Source organism: Procambarus clarkii, chromosome 90, assembly GCF_040958095.1.
Source record: "Procambarus clarkii isolate CNS0578487 chromosome 90, FALCON_Pclarkii_2.0, whole genome shotgun sequence".
In the NCBI taxonomy this organism is placed as follows: Eukaryota; Metazoa; Arthropoda; class Malacostraca; order Decapoda; family Cambaridae; genus Procambarus; species Procambarus clarkii.
Window position 1 is genome coordinate 6,559,332 of NC_091239.1, and position 19,713 is coordinate 6,579,044.

The following is a 19,713-nucleotide window of genomic DNA, read 5'->3' on the forward strand; positions in this document are numbered from 1 at the left end:
TAGCTCTGGTAGGGATAGTACCGGTGCCAGTGGTAGCTCTGGTAGTGATTGTAGAGGGTAGTAGCACTGAGAGTGGTAGCTCTGGTAATGTTGGTTGGGGTAGTAACAGTGACTCTGGTAGCTCTTGTAGTGATATAGTGGTAATACCAGTGACAGTGGAAGCTCTGGTAGTGATGGTTGGGGTAGTACCAGTGACAGTGGATCGTCTGATAGTGATTCTAGTGATAATAAAAGTGTATGAGTTGATGTGTGAATTGATGGAGAGGCACAACTGCACTCATATATGATGGTGATGATTTTTTTTTTGTGAATGATTGCTGGCTGCCAGTAGCAGCAAGCTGTAGCTGTTGCACAAGAGGTGGAGAGAAGTTACCATGCGAGGACAGAGTTCCAGTCTTGGTGCCGCATTCGAAGAGCAGTCCTGTGGTGACTTGCAGATGTGTGGTTGGTAGAGGAGCTTGTAGTTGAAGTATACAATGATTTTGTCCTGGTTGGTAGAGGTATTGGTGTCAGATGTTGACTTGTTAACTCATAGTTCGTGCCTGTTATATATATATTGGATCAGGAGGTTCCCATTCCTCATCACGTGGTAGGTTACTAAGTATCCTGGGCCGTTGGTAATTCCTGTTGTGGATATACCGCCTGACGTTTTGTTGTAGTTACATCCTCCTTGTTCTGTGGGGCTGATCTCGTATCTCATAGTTGGTAGTGTTAAATGCCGTAAAGGGATCGTCACGATTCGGTAAGTGTTCTTCATTTTGTATAACTGCGTTACTGGGAGTTTGTGGAGGCGTCTATTCAACGGTTCTATCTTTCATTGAGTGTGGAGACTGTCATTCCTAATTTTGTCGGCAAGTGTCACTCATGCTACAAATCTGAGTGCTCTATTTTGAACTCTTTGAAGTTTCAACATATTTGACTGTTAGTAAGACCAAGCGGGGTGTATGGGTATTCTAGGATTGATCGAATAAGCATTCTGTATAGGTGTAGCTTCACATGTTGTGGAGCTTGCCTGAATCGGTACAGCCGAGCTAGTAGTGCTTTGGCTAAGGCTACTTTTTTACTGATATGCTCTGTGGAATTCAAAAGTATCGATATTACATTGCCCAGAATTGTAGTGTAGTTCTTAACCTGTATTAACATGCCACCGATTTTGATGACCCCGTGTGAACTAACCCAGCTGCCCACCGAGCACAATTCAATCTAGTTAGTGTTTGTCACGATTTTTCAGTCTTGTTCCCAACTTGCTGTGGCTCCTAGTTCCTCTTTCGTCTTCCTTATGACTGACTCGTGTTTAGTTCCTTGGCCAGCAGGCATCGACGACACTACATGAATGACATTGTCCGCGAACTGAGTAATAATAGTGTCGTTATAAATAGGGCGTGGCAATCGTTACAAAGAGATTGAGGAGCAATGGGCTGATGCACGATCCCTAAAGAACTCCAGCTGTCGGGGAAAAGGCTTTAGCTTCCTTGTTGCTAAACAGTGGAATTATTGATCTTAGAATTTTTTTTTACATGTCTTAAAAGGGTCCAGTTGTGGTGTGGTATGGATTGCAGCTTGAAGAGCAGACCATTATGCAATAAACTATCAAAGGCCTTGTTGACATCTCTGGTTGATATTAATGCTGTTTCCTGATACTGTCTGCTGCATCATAAATTATATTGATGGCATTTTGTGTTGATCTGGGGTTCCTAAAACCAAACTGTTTTTCAGTATCCAGGTGGTTATACTCCATGTAGTAGTTAATACGATTTGAGAGCATTTTCTCAAAGCAATTTCCTGTCGACTCCAACAGGGAGATAGGCCTATAGTTTCCAGGGACATGTCTGCTTTTGCCTGGCATCGGAATAAAGATCATTTTGGCAGTTTTAAATGCCTGTGGGAAGTGGCCTGAGACGAGGATTGCGTTGAAGACATTGAGCATGGACTGCAAGTTAGTTGAGAGGCAGAAGCTTCAGTTAGTTGACTGTTATTCCTGATAAACCTGGCGCTTTGTTCCTCGTTTTCTTTAATACTTCTAGCAGCTCCCGTAGGGTGATGGGTCGGGTGATCGGGTGCTCTGGGTCAAGGAGTGTGGTGTCCACTAGAGGCCTGCTAGACAGGTTCTCCACATTTTCAGCAACCCATTGGTTGACTGTACGGAGGTTGTCATTGTTGATTTGGCTATTGTTTTCTGTAAAGATTTCCTCCCAAACTAATCCCCTAAGATTAGCCTGCAGGTGTCCATCTTCCACTCTGGTGGTTATTACCCCGTTGTTGTCATCAGTATATGTATAGTTGAGATGCGACAGCGGTGTCTTTGACGATCCTAGGAGTTGTCTGATCTTTCCCCAGAATCTGGCAGGTTCTCTCTTGTACTGGTTTGCTTGGTTGACTAGAATACCCCAAATATGACGTTTGTGTAGGAGCGTGAGACCTAAGACTTCACGTCTGAGGGACTGAATAATTTGGAAGGATGGCTGGCCTGTGTGTAGGCGCCTCACACATTCCTGCTGGTAATGCCTCATTTTGTCCTTGATCTCTCTGGTCGGTTTGTATTGCTGAATTATTCTGGTGTTAGTTAGGTCACAATTCATCATAGTTGCTTCAGTAATGAGAGAATGTATGGAGGCAATTTCTGTGTAAATGTCCTGGACCGGTTGATTGTCAAGATCAGCGGTTGGATCCGTGCCAAGGAACTCCATATATTGGCGAAGTCGAAGCGTGTTTAGTTTGGGTCTGGGGCGTCCCAGAATTCTAAAGGGAGATGCTTGGAGGTGGAGAATAACAGGTATGTGATCTGAACCCACATCATTACCTGGGAGAATTCAACTGTGAAAGATATTGCATTCAACATTCGTCAGTATAATATCAGGTTTTCCTTGCTGGTTACCTACAAATAATGACGACTTTATATAGACTGTTACAGTGTCACCTTTCTGCTACCAAAATAAAAACATCAGAACACGTTTTATGCTTACTGGGAAATAGTTAATTCTAATGAAAACACATTGATTTTTTAAATTTTTAATGGAAACAACATTTCCATATGCATTTTAATATTATAACTAATCTCGCCTTTTCGTTTGATGTAAAAATCATCGAATTTGGTAATATATTGACGTTTTTTCACGTTTTTCCATGATGTGTTATTTTAGGCAAAAACAATCGACTTTATTAATATTTCCATACTATTTCATTTTTTCTCACAATATGGGATTTGGCAACTAACCTTGCAATTTTTGCAATGTATTGTATATTTTAACTAGTGTTCTTGCATTTGATTAATTAAAAAAATCATCGAATTTAGAAATATATTTACTTTTTTCATATTACATTTTTGCATGTGTTTTAACCAAATATAGACAATTTGGGCAATATTTTGGTGTTTTCCCACATTTATATGAATTTTCAGATAATGTTAATAATTAAATAAACATATAATAAATATGATGCTAACCTAAAATTTATGTCAAATTTATCCTCAATATTTTATTTTCAATCAATCATTTGCACCTCCTTAAAATAGTGGGAGATATAGATTATATATATATATATATATATATATATATATATATATATATATATATATATATATATATATATATATATATATATATATATATATATATATATATATATATATATATATATATATATATATATTGTGACGATAATCTCCTTCAAGAGATTGAGCCTGCTCTTCCCTCCACAAATACGTCGCAACAAATATATATAACTACTATGGAAGAAATGTCCAACAACGACAACAACACCAGCAAGGTTTGCCAGAGCGCAAAACGTATGCAGCCAAGAACACCTGCTCAGACTCAAACCGCCAAACTACCTGTCTTACTGCCGGCTCCTCTGATTGGTCGCCGGTCGGGCTGCAACTGCACTCACCCCCCCATACTACTTGATGTCTGGGGCCGCCACGACTTCAGTCCTCAGAATATTCCGTGCTTTCACAGTTAACACTTCTCCCTGCTAGACGTAAGCTTTGGCGTACGTGTACTGAGAGAGGTGATAGCTTAAAGCCAATATTCCAGCACCTCTCATTATTTGTATATTGCACTTCTTGTTATTTTGCTCACTTGTCTTAACGTAACTTTTCATTGTGTCATTTAATTATTCTTATTATTTTGATTGATTGATTTTATTATACGAATTTGTTTGTCCATTTTATTCATGTTTTGTTTATTTAACGTAATTAAAATTTCATTGTTAAAATTTACTTGTGTTTTGTGTGTCTTCTCCTTACCTTACCACAGACGAAGTTCCAGATTTTCTATTTTTTTTAATACTATGTGACGAGGCCATACCCCTAGCTTTGAACAGCCGAACACCAACGCGTTACCGTCACATATTATATGGGGGCCTGTCCTAGGAGCTTCACTCAGGTACTGGTGCCAAGTGGTAATTTATGGTAAGCGTATTACCTTTGTTAACGTAGCTTTACTATTTTTCATATTCAATTTCATTTTTTATAAGGTGTGGTGTATTGTGCATTACGAGAGTAACATATAGTGAAGGTGAGACAACTTTGGATTACGTGGTGACTGTAGGCCGCAGTCATACTCTTAATTGGTCATCTCTCCCTCCGTGTTATTACTCGTGTTTACCATCTTTGTCCCTTGGATATTTCTCATTTTTGACAGATCATCATATTGGTACCCTGGTACTGTGGTCTGCCCCGGGTCAAGAGTACCCAATCTTCTGCAATCTGACTGTAGGAGGACAAAGAGGGCCATAGTTCCTCTAGCTCGAACTTCAGTTGCTGAATTGGGACCTCAGCAGCAGTTCTCGTCACCAGTTGACACCTCGCACCCCTACACGTCAGTCAGAGATGATGATACATACAACGGTAGGGAATTAGCTTACTTTTTCAGAGCACAAAAGTTCGCTAATTCTGTAAGTATCATATTAAATTCAGTAGGAAAAACTTGCTTTATGTCCTATAGAGACTTGGCAAGGTATGCCTACATCCTTGGACTACCAATTTTACTTTTGAGGCAATTAACTGTTTCATTTGTTTTCGAAACTCTGTTTCATTTGTTAGTAGGATTTTCTTGCCCTTATCCTCTTACATGAGTACCGGGTACAAGATTTCCTGCGCCCTTGATTTAATTTAATCATTTAACATCTTTTACTTAACTTTAATTGTTAAAGATCTCACAGGATAGGTACCAGTTGCCACGTTGTCCTGTTTCTGACATTCACTATTGAATATTCGTTGTACCTTTATTTGCTAATTTCACCATGTTTCGTCTCCAAGCTTTCCGTGCAGATCCAGCAGGTGCAATAGGGACTTTAAGTCATGCCAAGAAGACTGAATTACAAACTCTTGCACATGAGTATCAACTAACAGTTCCCTACCAAGCCAACAAGAGTGAAATACACAACCTGTTGCTGGATCATTTCCTAGAGCAAGGTAAGATAGACTCGGAAACTCATGAAACTTACTATATTGCAGATAAAACTGATTTGGCAACGATGAAACTCAAACTAGAGCTGGCCAAGATTGAACGTGAGCAGCAAAGGGAAGCCCGCGAACAACAAAGGGAAGCCCTCGAACAACAAGAACGAGCAGCTGCCATACGAAGGGAAGAACAAGAACGAGAAATCACCCTCAGAGAACGTGAAACTACTTTGAGGAGAGAAGAACAAGAACGTGAGGCTGCCTTAAGAAGGGAAGAAATCGCCCTCAAGGAACGTGAGCTTGCAATGCTCCGTGAGCGGGAACGAGTACAGCTTGAAACACTCCAGGAGCGGGAACGCTTACAGCTTGAAACCAAACAACGCGAGTTGGAGATACAACGTGAACATGACAAGCAACAAGCGACTCTGGCTCTTGAGTGTCGTCAACGAGAATACACGTTGGAAACTTCACACCTCGCTCAACGCCAGCAAGCTACTGCCAATCTTCCCGTCAGTTTTAATATATCACATGCAAGTAAGTTAATGCCATCCTTTGTAGAAGCAGAAGTTGATGTGTTCTTTACCACCTTTGAAACCCTTGCTAATCAACTCAGTTGGCCTGTCGACCAATGGGCCACACTTCTCAGAGTCCATCTTACAGGTAAAGCTGCAGTCACACTCAGTACTTTGGCGTCTGAGAATGACTACCACACTCTGAAACAAGCAGTGTTGGACGCCTACCTCCTCTCTACTGAAAGTTATAGAAGGAAATTCCGTGACCACCTGAAGGCAAGTACCACTACCTTCCTAGAGTTTGCTAACACGAAACGAAGGTATTTCATGAAATGGCTGGAAGCAGCACATGTCTCTACTTTTGCAGAACTCGTCAACCTGATGCTTGTTGAAGAATTCTTGAGACGTGTGCCGCCTCCTGTCCGCCTCTACTTAGCAGATAAAGAAGAAACCGACTACCTGAAGTGTGCTAAGTCGGCTGACACTTACAGCCTCATCCACCGGCTGACACCCGAACCATCCTCCAGTAAGAAGTCGTGGTACAGTTACGAGAAAGTGAGCACCGATCAAGCTGGTTCACAACTGTACTGCAAGTATTGTAGACTCTATGGACATACCATAGACAAGTGTGGTAAGTCTCAATACAAGGGAACCACTGACCAACAAAAACCCAAACCAACTCCTCCTAAGTCCGGTAAGCCTGTGATGAATGTTGGTGTTAATGTTAATGATCTTTCTCTTTTCAGTAACCACCTGTATACTGGAACTGTCTCTGCCAACGGTTCAAATCCGGAGGGACGTTTCAAATTGAAGATCTTGAGGGACACAGCGGCTCTTCAATCGATCATCTTGAAGTCGGCTGTGCCCAACATCGTCTACACCGGAGAAACTGTCTTCATCACTGACCTCACTGCTACCACTCCATACCCTCTCGCCAGAGTCCACCTGGATTGTCCCTACGTGAACGGGGAAGTCCAAGTCGCCGTCAGGGAAAAGCCTTTTCCCATGCCTGGAGTGCAACTTCTCCTAGGCAACGACTTGGCAGAAGACCTGCAACCGACCAACCTGATCGTCATGGACAAACCCCAGGTGTGTAACTCTGTGCCAAGTAACCCTATTCTAGAGTATGTTCCAGCAGAGGTTCAAGAGAGTGATGAAGTTTCTCCTCCGGTTCTCCTGACCACCCGTGCACAAGCCGCAAGTCCACAGCCAGCTGACTCTACTGCTACCGCTGTCCCTCAAGACCCTCAGAAACTACCCCCGCATCTGACCAAGTTGGAGTTCCGTAAGTTGCAGAGGGAAGATCTTACTTTAACACCATTGTTTTTCCAGGCTGAGACTCAACCCGACAGTATTCCTGGGTTCTTCCTAGAGAACGACTTGCTCTACCGCAGATATAGACCCAGTAAACTGAAGGAGGAGGACGATTGGGCCAACATCGAACAACTTGTGATTCCCACCAGCCTGCGGCCCACTATTCTACACCTGGCCCACGGAGCACTCTCCCACTACGGCTTCAACAAGACTTACCATGGAATTCGTCAAGACTACTACTGGCCAGGTATGGTAAATAACGTCAAACAGTACGTAAAACAGTGTCATACATGTCAGATGGCAGGCAAACCGAACATCTCCATTCCCAGAGCGCCACTGATTCCCATACAGGTGCCTGCGGAACCTTTCCACAGACTCATAATAGACTGTGTCGGTCCTTTACCTCGGACCAGTTCAGGTAACGCCTACATCCTAACCATCCTGTGTCCTACCACCAGATTTCCCATAGCAGTTCCAGTGAAGAACATCACGGCTGCTACGGTTATAAAACATCTATTGAAGATCTTCACTCAATACGGATTTCCCAGGGAGATTCAGAGCGACTGTGGTACCAACTTCACCAGTGATCTCTTCAAAAGGACACTGGAGGAGTTCAACATCAAACAGGTATTGTCCAGCCCCTATCATCCTGCTTCACAGGGTTCTCTTGAACGTAGTCATCAGACAATCAAAGCACTCTTGAAAAAGTTTTGTAGTGAAACCTCTAAGGATTGGGATAAGCAGATTGACCTTATAATGTGTATTTACAGAAGTCTCCCCAATGAGTCCCTAGGAGTATCTCCTTATGAGATGCTCTACGGCCGTAAGTGCCGTACTCCCCTTAAGGCTTTCAAAGACTCTCTCCGAGATGTCACCTTCAGTGAGCATCAGAATGTGCCCCAGTTTCTTCAAAACCTTCAACACATTCTAGAGAGAGTCCACCGTTTTGCCCATGATAATCTATTGAAAGCCCAGGAGAGAATGAAGACTCATTATGACCAGACCAGCAAAGTAAGAAAATTAAAGCCGGGAGACTTCGTCCTTGCATATTTCCCTATCCCAGGTTCACCTTTACAAAACAGGTTTTCAGGACCCTACCGCGTCAAAGAGTGCAGGAATAATAACAACTACGTAATAGAGACTCCGGATAGGCGGCGGAAGACCCAGCTGTGCCACGTCAACCTCCTGAAGCAATATAATGGTACTCCTCCCACTGTCCTGACTAACTGTTCTACCTTCACAGAACCCTACATCCACAGTGAGACCATCCCAGCTTCTCCTCCCGAAAGCACTGACAAGGAGTCAGCGCTTTCTAATTCCGAAATCCTTAATGATCTTCCCAAATGCTTTCAGGATAATAATCGTGCTCCTTTGCCCTATTCTAATTCCACTCTCACCTCGTCAGATAAGCCCTTCATCCTCCATGTCGACGCCAGTGGTACCGACGTTGGTGGTGTCGTGATGCAGCAACGAGGCGAGAAGAATACACCTGTCAGCGACTACTGCTACAAGGAACTACGAAACAATTGGCAAGGAGCTACTCTTCCTCATCCTGAAGCTCGAGCACTTCACTCCACACCTGCAAAGTGCTCGGTCCACCATCAACACGGACCACACCACCCTACACCTCCTGCAGCACGCCCACTTCTCATCTCAACGTCTTCTACTATGGGCTTGCTAACCGCAGAAAATCCACCTGGAGACACGCTATACCAAGATTCCGACAACATCTTAGCCCATGATCTCTCCAGAGTTTATGAAGTAGAAGCGACTCCATCTATTACTCCACCACATAACAACGTACTTCTTCCAAAACCGCAGGCTTCGGGGGAGAGTTGTGACGATAATCTCCTTCAAGAGATTGAGCCTGCTCTTCCCTCCACAAATACGTCGCAACAAATATATATAACTACTATGGAAGAAATGTCCAACAACGACAACAACACCAGCAAGGTTTGCCAGAGCGCAAAACGTATGCAGCCAAGAACACCTGCTCAGACTCAAACCGCCAAACTACCTGTCTTACTGCCGGCTCCTCTGATTGGTCGCCGGTCGGGCTGCAACTGCACTCACCCCCCCATACTACTTGATGTCTGGGGCCGCCACGACCTCAGTCCTCAGAATATTCCGTGCTTTCACAGTTAACACTTCTCCCTGCTAGACGTAAGCTTTGGCGTACGTGTACTGAGAGAGGTGATAGCTTAAAGCCAATATTCCAGCACCTCTCATTATTTGTATATTGCACTTCTTGTTATTTTGCTCACTTGTCTTAACGTAACTTTTCATTGTGTCATTTAATTATTCTTATTATTTTGATTGATTGATTTTATTATACGAATTTGTTTGTCCATTTTATTCATGTTTTGTTTATTTAACATAATTAAAATTTCATTGTTAAAATTTACTTGTGTTTTGTGTGTCTTCTCCTTACCTTACCACAGACGAAGTTCCAGATTTTCTATTTTTTTTAATACTATGTGACGAGGCCATACCCCTAGCTTTGAACAGCCGAACACCAACGCGTTACCGTCACAATATATATATATATATATATATATATATATATATATATATATATATATATATATATATATATATGACAATGTCATACCACGGAGGAAAAAAAAAATGAAACAGGAATTTCCTTTAAGGAAAATTAAAGGAAATTCCTGTTTCATTTTTTTTTTTTTTCCTCCGTGGTCTGACATTGTCACATTTTTAAACACGTGTTTATTTTCGTGATATACACACACACACACACACACATATATATATATATATATATATATATATATATATATATATATATATATATATATATATATATATATATATATATATATATATATATATATATATATATATATATTATTGTGAAATTATGTTTTTATTGCATATTTCAACGTTTCAGCCCAATTAGAGTTGTTTTATGTGTACATCTTCTAGTAGTAATTTAATCGGAAAATCAAGCATATTATAGTGATTTTTAAATGAAAACACATGTAATTTTATCATTTGTATTAAACAAAATCCAAATACATTTTAATGATATACACACAAATTTTCACTTTATGAATTTAAGTAAAAATAATGGAATTTGGCAATATAGTGACTTTTTTCACGTATTTCTTGGTATGTGATTTCAAGTATAAAAATGTAATTGGCTAATTAATTCATGTTCTCACAATATGTTATTTGATCTGCAAATCTTAGAATTTTGCAATACATTGCATTCTTTAAAGAGTTTTCTTGCATTATAATTTGTAACAAAAATCGTCAAATTTGGCAATATATTTTATATAATATACAATTTATTATACAATCGATGTCCTAAATATTTTAAAGTTTTCCGCGCGTTTATGAGAACTTTCAATTTAATGTTAATAATTTATTAATATACGATATATATGAACCAAACTCGTAACTGATGACAAATTCATCCTTAATACTTTATTTTCAATCAACGATTTGCACCTCGTTCAAATAGTGAGTGATATATTGATTAATTGGGAAATCGAGTGTTTATTGCATATTTCAACGTTTCAGATGGATTAGCGCCATTTTACGTGTACATCTTTTGTTGGTAATGTAAACGGAGAATCAGTAACATAATAGTGAATTCTAGTGAAAACACATTGATTTATATTATATGTATTGAAAACATCTTTTTCATATGCATTTTTAAGGTTTAAATAACATGACATCTCACTTTATGATATGAAGTAAAAATCATCGAATTTATTAACATATTCAAGTTTCTTAACGTGTTTCATAGTGTGGTGTTTCCAGTAAAAATAATCGAATTTACTAATATTTTCATGTTTTCTCTCGCTATGTAATTTGACCTATAAATCTCAGAATTTCGCAAACGATTGCGTTTTTTAGCAAGCTTTCTGTCATTTTGATTTGTATTAAAAAACTTTGAATCAGCAATATTATGACATTTTCATCCTTATTTCCTTTATGTGATTTAAAACAAATATTGATGATCTAGGCAATATCTTCCCATTTTTCAATTTTTTAAGAATTTTCTATTTAATGTTATTAATCAATTATATATAAGATAAATAAGAGTCAAACTCGTAATAGATACCAAATTTATCTTGAATGCATTATTTTCAATCAACCATTTGCACCTCGTTAAAATAGTAAGCAAGGTATTGATTAAGAGATAAATCATGTTTTTATTGCATATTTCGACGTTTCAGCCAGATTAGAGCTGTTTTACATGTACATCTTCATTTGATAATATTATTGGAAAATCAAAAACAATACAGTGAATTCTAATGAAAACACACTGATTTCTATGATATGTATTGAAAAAAACTTTTTCATGTGCATGTTAATGATTTAAATATCACGAAATCTCGCCTAAGGGAGTGGGGGGGGGGGATTAGGAGGATTGACAGAGTCGAAATAAACGAAATGTTCACACTGAATACTTACCGAACAAGAGGTCATGGGTGGAAGCTGGAAACTCAGATGAAACATTGAAACAAGATGTGATAGGGAAATAGGACATTAGTCATTGCTTTAAACAACCGGCGGCAAGAAAGGCAGAGTATAAGAGCCAATACTGAATCCAGCAGGCTCGATAATTCGAGTACAAATAGGTGGGTACACACACACACGTGTGTGTGTGTGTGTAGCAAAACGAAGAAGCAAAATGGCATGGAACAGATATTGAGAACATAGATTGGAAGGAAATCACAATGCATACAAAGAGGCCAGAAATGAGTACACGAAAACAAGAACAGTTGTAGACAAAAAGTATGAGAATGACATTGCATACAAGACTAAGTCCCAGCCAAAACTATTCCTTAGCCATATCAGGAGGAAGATGACTGTGAAGGATCAAGTTATCAGACTTGAACAAAATGGGGGAGGACACACAGTTAACGAAAAGGAGGTGTGTGAGGAACTTCAGTTCCATTCAAGAACTGATTCCTTATTTTATTCCATTCTGGCAAAAGGTTTCATTCAAGATGGAACCTGATTTTCCACTAGAGCTTAGAACCCAAACCGAACAACGAATTCAAAAGGAAAGTCTCACTGAAATAGTTGTCACCAAGAGTTTTAAAGAAAAAAGTGCAGGAACTAGATTTGACAAAAGCCGTGGGACCAGACAAAAGGTTTCCTAGGCGATAGCCTAGGAAACTAAAAAAGGCAGCTGAAGCACGGTGCATACCCCATTTGCCATGATATTCCATTCCTCTCAAGAAACGGGAGAACTTCCTCAATGCTGGAAAATGGCTTACTTGGTGCCAATCACTTGGTCGTGCTCCCGTATGCTGGTCCTCGACATTCATATACTGATGAGTCACACTCACTGAACTTACTTCTTAGATTCCGACGGATTAAGTCTTAATAATTTGGTAAGACACTACATCAAGTTCTACTGTAGTTTTCAGTAGGAAGATGTCCCACATGTATGAGGGGAGTAAAATGTACTGGGAAACATCCAATTTGTAAAGACCAAGTGATGTATCACGAAGGAAGAATGTATAATGAAGGACATTCAGTGAATGACTAGCTATATGATGTACTTTGATACCAGCTAAAAGAGTATAGAGTATAACTAAGCATATTATCATGTTCGGAACATTATTTATTTTTAATAGGAAAGTTGTCTTGGTGTGTATGAAATTATGGATTTAATAGAGAAACTATTATAAAAACGAAGTCTGGCTTGGAGAACAGCTTAGTTGAGGGCATGTAGGATATTTAACTAAAATAGTTTATGAGGATTTGTTTATAGGTGAGGTAAGACCACACAGGTTCGTTGAAAATTAAAAGATTAACAATTTGAATTAAAAAAGTGAGAATGAAACACACTAGAACCGACTAACAAGAATTTTTAACAAGTGAATATAGTGTGTAGACTATTCTTACACATTAACAAAATGGTATGAAAAACATAAATGGATGAACTAGTCAGATTTATAGTGAAAAAACACTTTTTACCCAAAAATAGGGCAAACTGGGATACATAACTAAGTGGCAGGAGGAGTGAAATTCACTATGAGAGTTTGGATTTAGATCTCTTATTGAATGAGAAATATTTTAAATATATGAAAATTTATGTTCAGTTTAAAAATAAAATGTATAGTGGATTTTAAAGTGGGCTTAGCAGATACAGTAGGGCAAATCATGCAGCAAAACTATATTGATGAAACAGATGACTAAACTGCATAACTCAGTGTCAAACCGTAGAATGAGTGAAAGGGCATTTGAATGGTTTTGGAAAAGTTGTTCAATATCAACCAATATTTTTTGACTGGTTGAATATGAAACGGGTTGCAATTGTTCCAGGTTTCAGTACTGCAGCCCAAATAGAATGGGAGATTTATTTATTATTTTTTTTTTCAACGAAAATTACACATTTTCAAGTGACTTCAAACCTTTCACCTTTTCAGATATAATCATTCTATGACACTTTTCTGACACATTAGCATATAATAAACGATCTGAAGTTTGGGAGTTTCCAAACCATTTTTAGTTTTCCTAATACAAATACTCAAAGTTCCCCCCCCCAAAAATTATGCAAATGTGTCATGTTTATTGCTATTATAAAATCAATAAATGAACTAAGGAAACAATGCGTCCTTCAAATTTTAGAGACAAAACTTTACATATAAGGTGTAAGTTTCATGTAAATTTAATACAAAATTAAAGAGTTTTCTCCAAAATTGGCACCCTTACTGATAGGGTTACGTGCAGTTAAGTGTATAAGTTTCATGCAAATCGTCCGATAAAAAAAATTGAAAAAAATATATCAATTTTTTTTAACTTAACTATTTTTTAAAAACTAATTATATTATTTGTTTAATATATGCTATTGTGATAGCTGAGAGTCATAGACATGATTTCAGTTGACACTTGTGTTTGATAATCGTTTTTGACCATTTTCGAATAATTTTGACACCTACTTCAATATTTTTTTCTCCCTTCCTATTTATGCTACGATGCTGAGACTTGGACCAAATGAAACTCTTTTCATTTACTACTCGACAAAAAAGTTTGATTGAAATTGACCCAGTTTTCATTTATTGCATATTTAGACCGAAAACCATTCAAATGCCCCATGAAACTCACTAGGATAGGTTACGAACGGTAGGTATTTTCTTGTGTATGTATGAGAGGTAATGAGAAGATCTCTTTCTGTGGAAAATACATGTAAGAATAAATCTGATGATGTCAATTCTTGCATAGAAATTATAATTGAACCTAGTATTGGTATTAGTAACACCTTTTGGGGCGAGATGAAAAGTGTGAGATATTTGTAAACTCAGTGAAAATATGTAGGGATGAACTGAGCAAAGTGGAGGAAGACTAGTGAAAGCTTTCTTGAAACTTGGTTGATTATTGCCTCACTTCCACACTTATTTAAATTGAAAAAGTGATAATGGATATAACAATAGATAGCTGAAGTGAGACTTACTCGTAAAATAATTAAGTAATTGATGTTGTTGAGAAAAAGAACGTAAATAAATATTGTGATCAGTGATCTCGTGGTTTAAAAATGAATATTTCTCTTGCAAAGAACAGAAAAGTTGTGAGTTTAGATTTAGATGAAAGACTTTGTGTGTATTATAAGTTGGTATAGGTTAGGTGGGCAGGACGTGCTGTGCAAATTATTGTTTGGCTATTGATATTGCATGATGAGTTGGTATAACGTTATTCAGAGAAGCACAGTGAAAAATTGTGAATTCATGAAGACTAAGAATTTAAGAAGAATTATGAATTATAGAAGGGATAGTCGTGTTGAGAAACAAAAGTTATTTGTGTAACGTTATTCAGAGATGGCCTTGGAAACTTTAAAATTTACGAAGACAAAGAAATAAAGAAGATATACGTAGACTAAGTATTAAGAGGTTTTATGAATTTACGAAAATTTAGTTTTGTGTAACGATATTCAGAAATACACAGAGAACATCTGAATGAAAATTACGAAGGAATACTCAATTAGATTAGAGAGGGGGGTAAGTAGGAATGAAATGAAAGCGAATTCGAGCATTTGCTTTGTGTAAGTGATTGATAATTGTGCAAGTTTGTGTATTTTAGAGTTTGAGTAGATGATACTTAGTGTTACTTAGTGCAAGTTTGAGGTTGCATGTGAAATGGAAAAAAGAGCAATGTTAAGTGTCTTTTGAGAATTCTAAATAAAAAGAATGAGGGATAGTATTTTGTGCTCGTGAAATTGTGTAAGAGAGTTTATTAATTGAGTGTTTATGGTAGTGAAAGAAAGAAAGTTGAGCAAGTGTATGAGAAAAAGGGGGTGAATTAACTATATGAAAGAAATTTATGTTTGATTGTAATACTTGTGTAGGAAAATAAGTAAATTGACGAGTAACAGTGTGATTTTGCATATAGATGATGTATTACTTAGTTTGTTTCTCAACAAATCTATTGAATGGTAATTATAAATGCAAAAAATATGAGGTTTCAGCAGAATAAGCACTTGTTAATCATTCTTGTGTTAAAACTAATTCAGTATTATTGTATAATATATGAATTGATTTACTAAATAATTTGTTAAGATACAATGGAGAAGAAATGTGTTTGAGAAATAAAAGGCTTTAGTTAGAATTTGTTACATTTACATCCGTGGAAAAAAATATATGTGCATTTCACTCCTTAGTTAAAGCGAGAACTACACATTTCTCTCATGTTGCTATGGGGTGTGCTGGACTTGTCATGCAATAATTTGTGGCATATGGCAACATTCTTCCCTACACGTGCATGTCGTAACTGTATGTTGCATTTCTTTTACCCAAATAAGCCAAAAACTCGTTGTTTGAGATATCTTTTTATTAATCGTAATCCACACATTTTGATAAAATAGTTAGCAAGTGTTTCATGCGAAACACTTGCGATACCACACTTGATGTGATAAAGTAAACTCTTATGTCATGAGCACTTAGCGTTGTTGAACTAACAAAGCTGTGATGGGGTGGGGGACCATTAGGGCTGTAGAGTGACCCTAATGGCAGTGTGTAATTGTAGTTTGTGGAGCTATGGGTAGTAAACGGGAGCGTCACCCATGGTGGAGAAGAACCATGTGGAGGATGTAGAATGTGGAGCTTGGAGTGCGTGGGGAACTCAGGATGGTGCATGAGTGAGGTATAAGATATAACTTTGTCTAACTGATAGATGGAAGAGGAGCTCCATGGATTGCAGTGGAATAACACCCCTGATGTTAGGTAATGTAAGTGAATGGTGATCATATCCACTTAAATGTCTATTGTTATCTTTCTCTTCTAAGCATACACACAATAGCACTTATTAGCTTTAGCTTGAGGGAATAACAGAAAGTACTGATGTTTGCTGGTTGATTAGCAGTAATAACTTTTGACTCACAAGTCTCTCTTTCTCTCTCTCTCTCTCTCTCACTCTCTCTCTCTCTCTCTCTCTCTCTCTCTCTCTCTCTCTCTCTCTCTCTCTCTCTCTCTCTCTCTCTCTCTCTCTCTCTCTCTCTCTCTCTCTCTTTCTTTCTTTGTATGAATCATATTGATAGTTCCGTCATCTTTGCTCTCTACAAAATATAGTGAAAGCTCCTACCTGTGAGGATCCTCCTGCCGGTGAGCAATGTCCTACCTGTCGGGAACTTCCTACCTGTGAGGAACCTCCTACCTTTGAGGAACCTACTACCTGTGAGAGTCTTCCTACCAGTGAAGAGCCTCCTACCTGCGAGGAACGTCTTACCTGTGAGTGAAAATCTATGGATGAAACATATAACTTTCACAAAACATTTAGGAAATATCACTATGATACACTTTGAAAAACTAACTTTTTTCTCTTTTAAGTTCATTCACTTGCAACATTCCCATTTTCTATGCTTTGCAGCCTCTTGTAACATTCATGTTTCCCATGTTTTGCAAATTTGCAATAACTTTCAACTGGACTGAAACCTCATGCACCCTCACCCTCCTTCTCTGCAATTGATATGCAACACTGCACCCAAAATGCCATGCATGGACTACGTCCTCATTTACCCTACTAATACAATGGACTAAATATGTAATAGAAAACTAATGAGACTAGGGACCAAGAGCTAGAGTTTTTTAACATAATTGCGTAGACCATCACAACTAGGTGACTGCTGCACCACTGACCGTGTGTGGTTGAATACAACCACAACCGCGACCATTCTCGTGTCCTATTCCTATTCCCAGGTTCCCAAATTCGTGGGTCGATAGTAGTTTCTATTCATTCTAGTGCGATGAAGTGGGTAAAGAACACAGCAGCAGCTGCACAGTCAGCAAGGTAAAGCCCCCTTTGGTAAGGTAGAAACCGATCATCCCGGCTTAACCGAACTAATGGCATGATTCCCACCACACGAATCTGATAGGAAGGAAGGATATGTTTGTCAGGAGACATATTTTTCCTGCTCTCTCATGCACTGAATGAAGTACGAAATTGCATAGTGCACCAGTGATGTGCACCGTGATTCAACTTTCTGAATATAACTTTTCCACAGTCGTGTTGGGTGTCGTTGGACAGCCCGTGACATTTGCTAGCTATTGATGTCATTCTGATCGCTGTATCAGTTCTGTGAAGGAAATTACAGGAGGGAGTTGATTTCAGGGAAATTTTTGTACAAGTGTAGAGAGGGAGGTATTGGGGGTTAACGGCTGTAGACCACCCCCCCCCCCCCCCTATCACGTGTCCACCTCGTGAGAGAGGGGGTGGCGTCGTGAGGCAGGTGCGCCATTGACCAAGGCTCCTGGGCCTCAGGAATGCTGAACCGTGATTGGTCAACACGCTGAGGGGTGCTGCATGGTATCCCCGGGGCCGTCTTGGCGGGAAAAAATATTCTTACCTAGAACGTTGCTATGAGAGGACGTAATTTTCCGTGCTAGGCCAAGCATCGGGAAATACTGCCTGCAACGTTACTAAAGTCACGCCTATCATCTTGCTATCTTTCCGTGTGCCGTCCGTAAGAATCCGGTAGATCGGAAAGGTGCATGTACCGAACCAGTGTGAACTTTTGTCATCTAAGTCGTGTGATTGTGAGACGCCATCTCAGAGCAACTGGACTGAGTGAGGCTGTTAATTATCGACCTAGGTTAGTGACATCCGCCGTCTATCGTATCTGTGCTTGATGGTACTGCAGTGAGACGTGCTAGAGAAGGTTTCAGTGTTATGAGAGAAACCATAAAATTCCTAATTCCGAGGAATTAGAAAGGAACAGTGATGGACTCCGTCTCGGGTCTCGTGTACCGTGTAACACCAAGTACCGTTGTATCCTGGGGTACTGTGTCAAGTGGATGGGCGTGGTACCGCATCCCCGTTATGTAATCTGTTGTGCGTGCACTCTGGTCTGCCTAAGCCGGCGTGTTAGCGCCACCTGGTCTCTGTGTTTGGAGCTAACCCCGTGGTCTAGGACCCTGTGCTCCAACTGACCACGTGTAGGAAGTGGGTACGCCTACGTCATCATCCAGCAGCAGCAGTGGGAGTGTGGGTGGTGACGTGTATGTGAGTGAGTGTGTGTGGAGGGCCCGCGAGATTGATGTAAGTACACTATTTCCGTTTTGGGTAATAAAACTCTGAAGCTGGTTTCGCACCCAGTGTTCCGTCTGTCCTCTGTCCCAAGTCGACCACCTAGTGAGGTGAATGGGAATTGGAGACGTGTGAGTTTACCCTGTTGCCGTCACCAAGTTGGGGTTGAGCCCAACTGTGGGTTTGACGTGTGTGAGGACACCAAGAGACACATTCAGTGGTGGAGTAAAGTGAGTTATTTGCTTCTATTTTCTCTATTTGCCGTGTATGTAATGTGCTGTAATTTGATTCCCTTTTCCAGCAGTGAAAGTGGTAACAGGGAGGTTTCCCTTTGTTATAAATAATTCCCATTATTATATTGGCCAGCGCTTATTTTACTGTTGTGTTTTGGTAAAGTGTGAATTATTGGTGGATAATTTACTGGGGGAAGTCATTTACAAGTTTTGCCGTGAGTGGCAAGGATCTACTGTGATGTACTGTGTTGTACCGTGCGTAAACCGTAGACAAGTTTGTCCTTGGTGGAAGGCGTTGTGTACTGTGAAGGATCCCGTGAGAATTAAAGTCATTTAACGTCACCGGGGGTCGCGATTTACTTAACGAGGTCACTTGTTTCGTTGAACATTGTTGTGATTAACGTAGAGACGTGTAAAGGCAACAGTCACAGTGAAGTTCTCGCAGTGGAGGAATTGTCAAGTGAAGACTAACGTAGTGTTAACGATTTAACGAGCTGTCATTAAATGATTAATTAACGTAAGGGGTTGACCGGTCTGTTATGATCGGAGTCAATTGCGCTGTAATTAAGCTGCTTTAATTCGTTGGACTGATCAGATCTGTCTGCGGACAGAGGGATTAAGCACTCGTAGCTAATTAAAGAGAATTAGTTACCGCCACTTAGTGAATATACCAGGTGTTGATGTTGTTGTTTACACGGTGTGTGTTGTAACCTTGTCTGGTACAGTAGTCTACCCTCGTTAAGGTAATCTT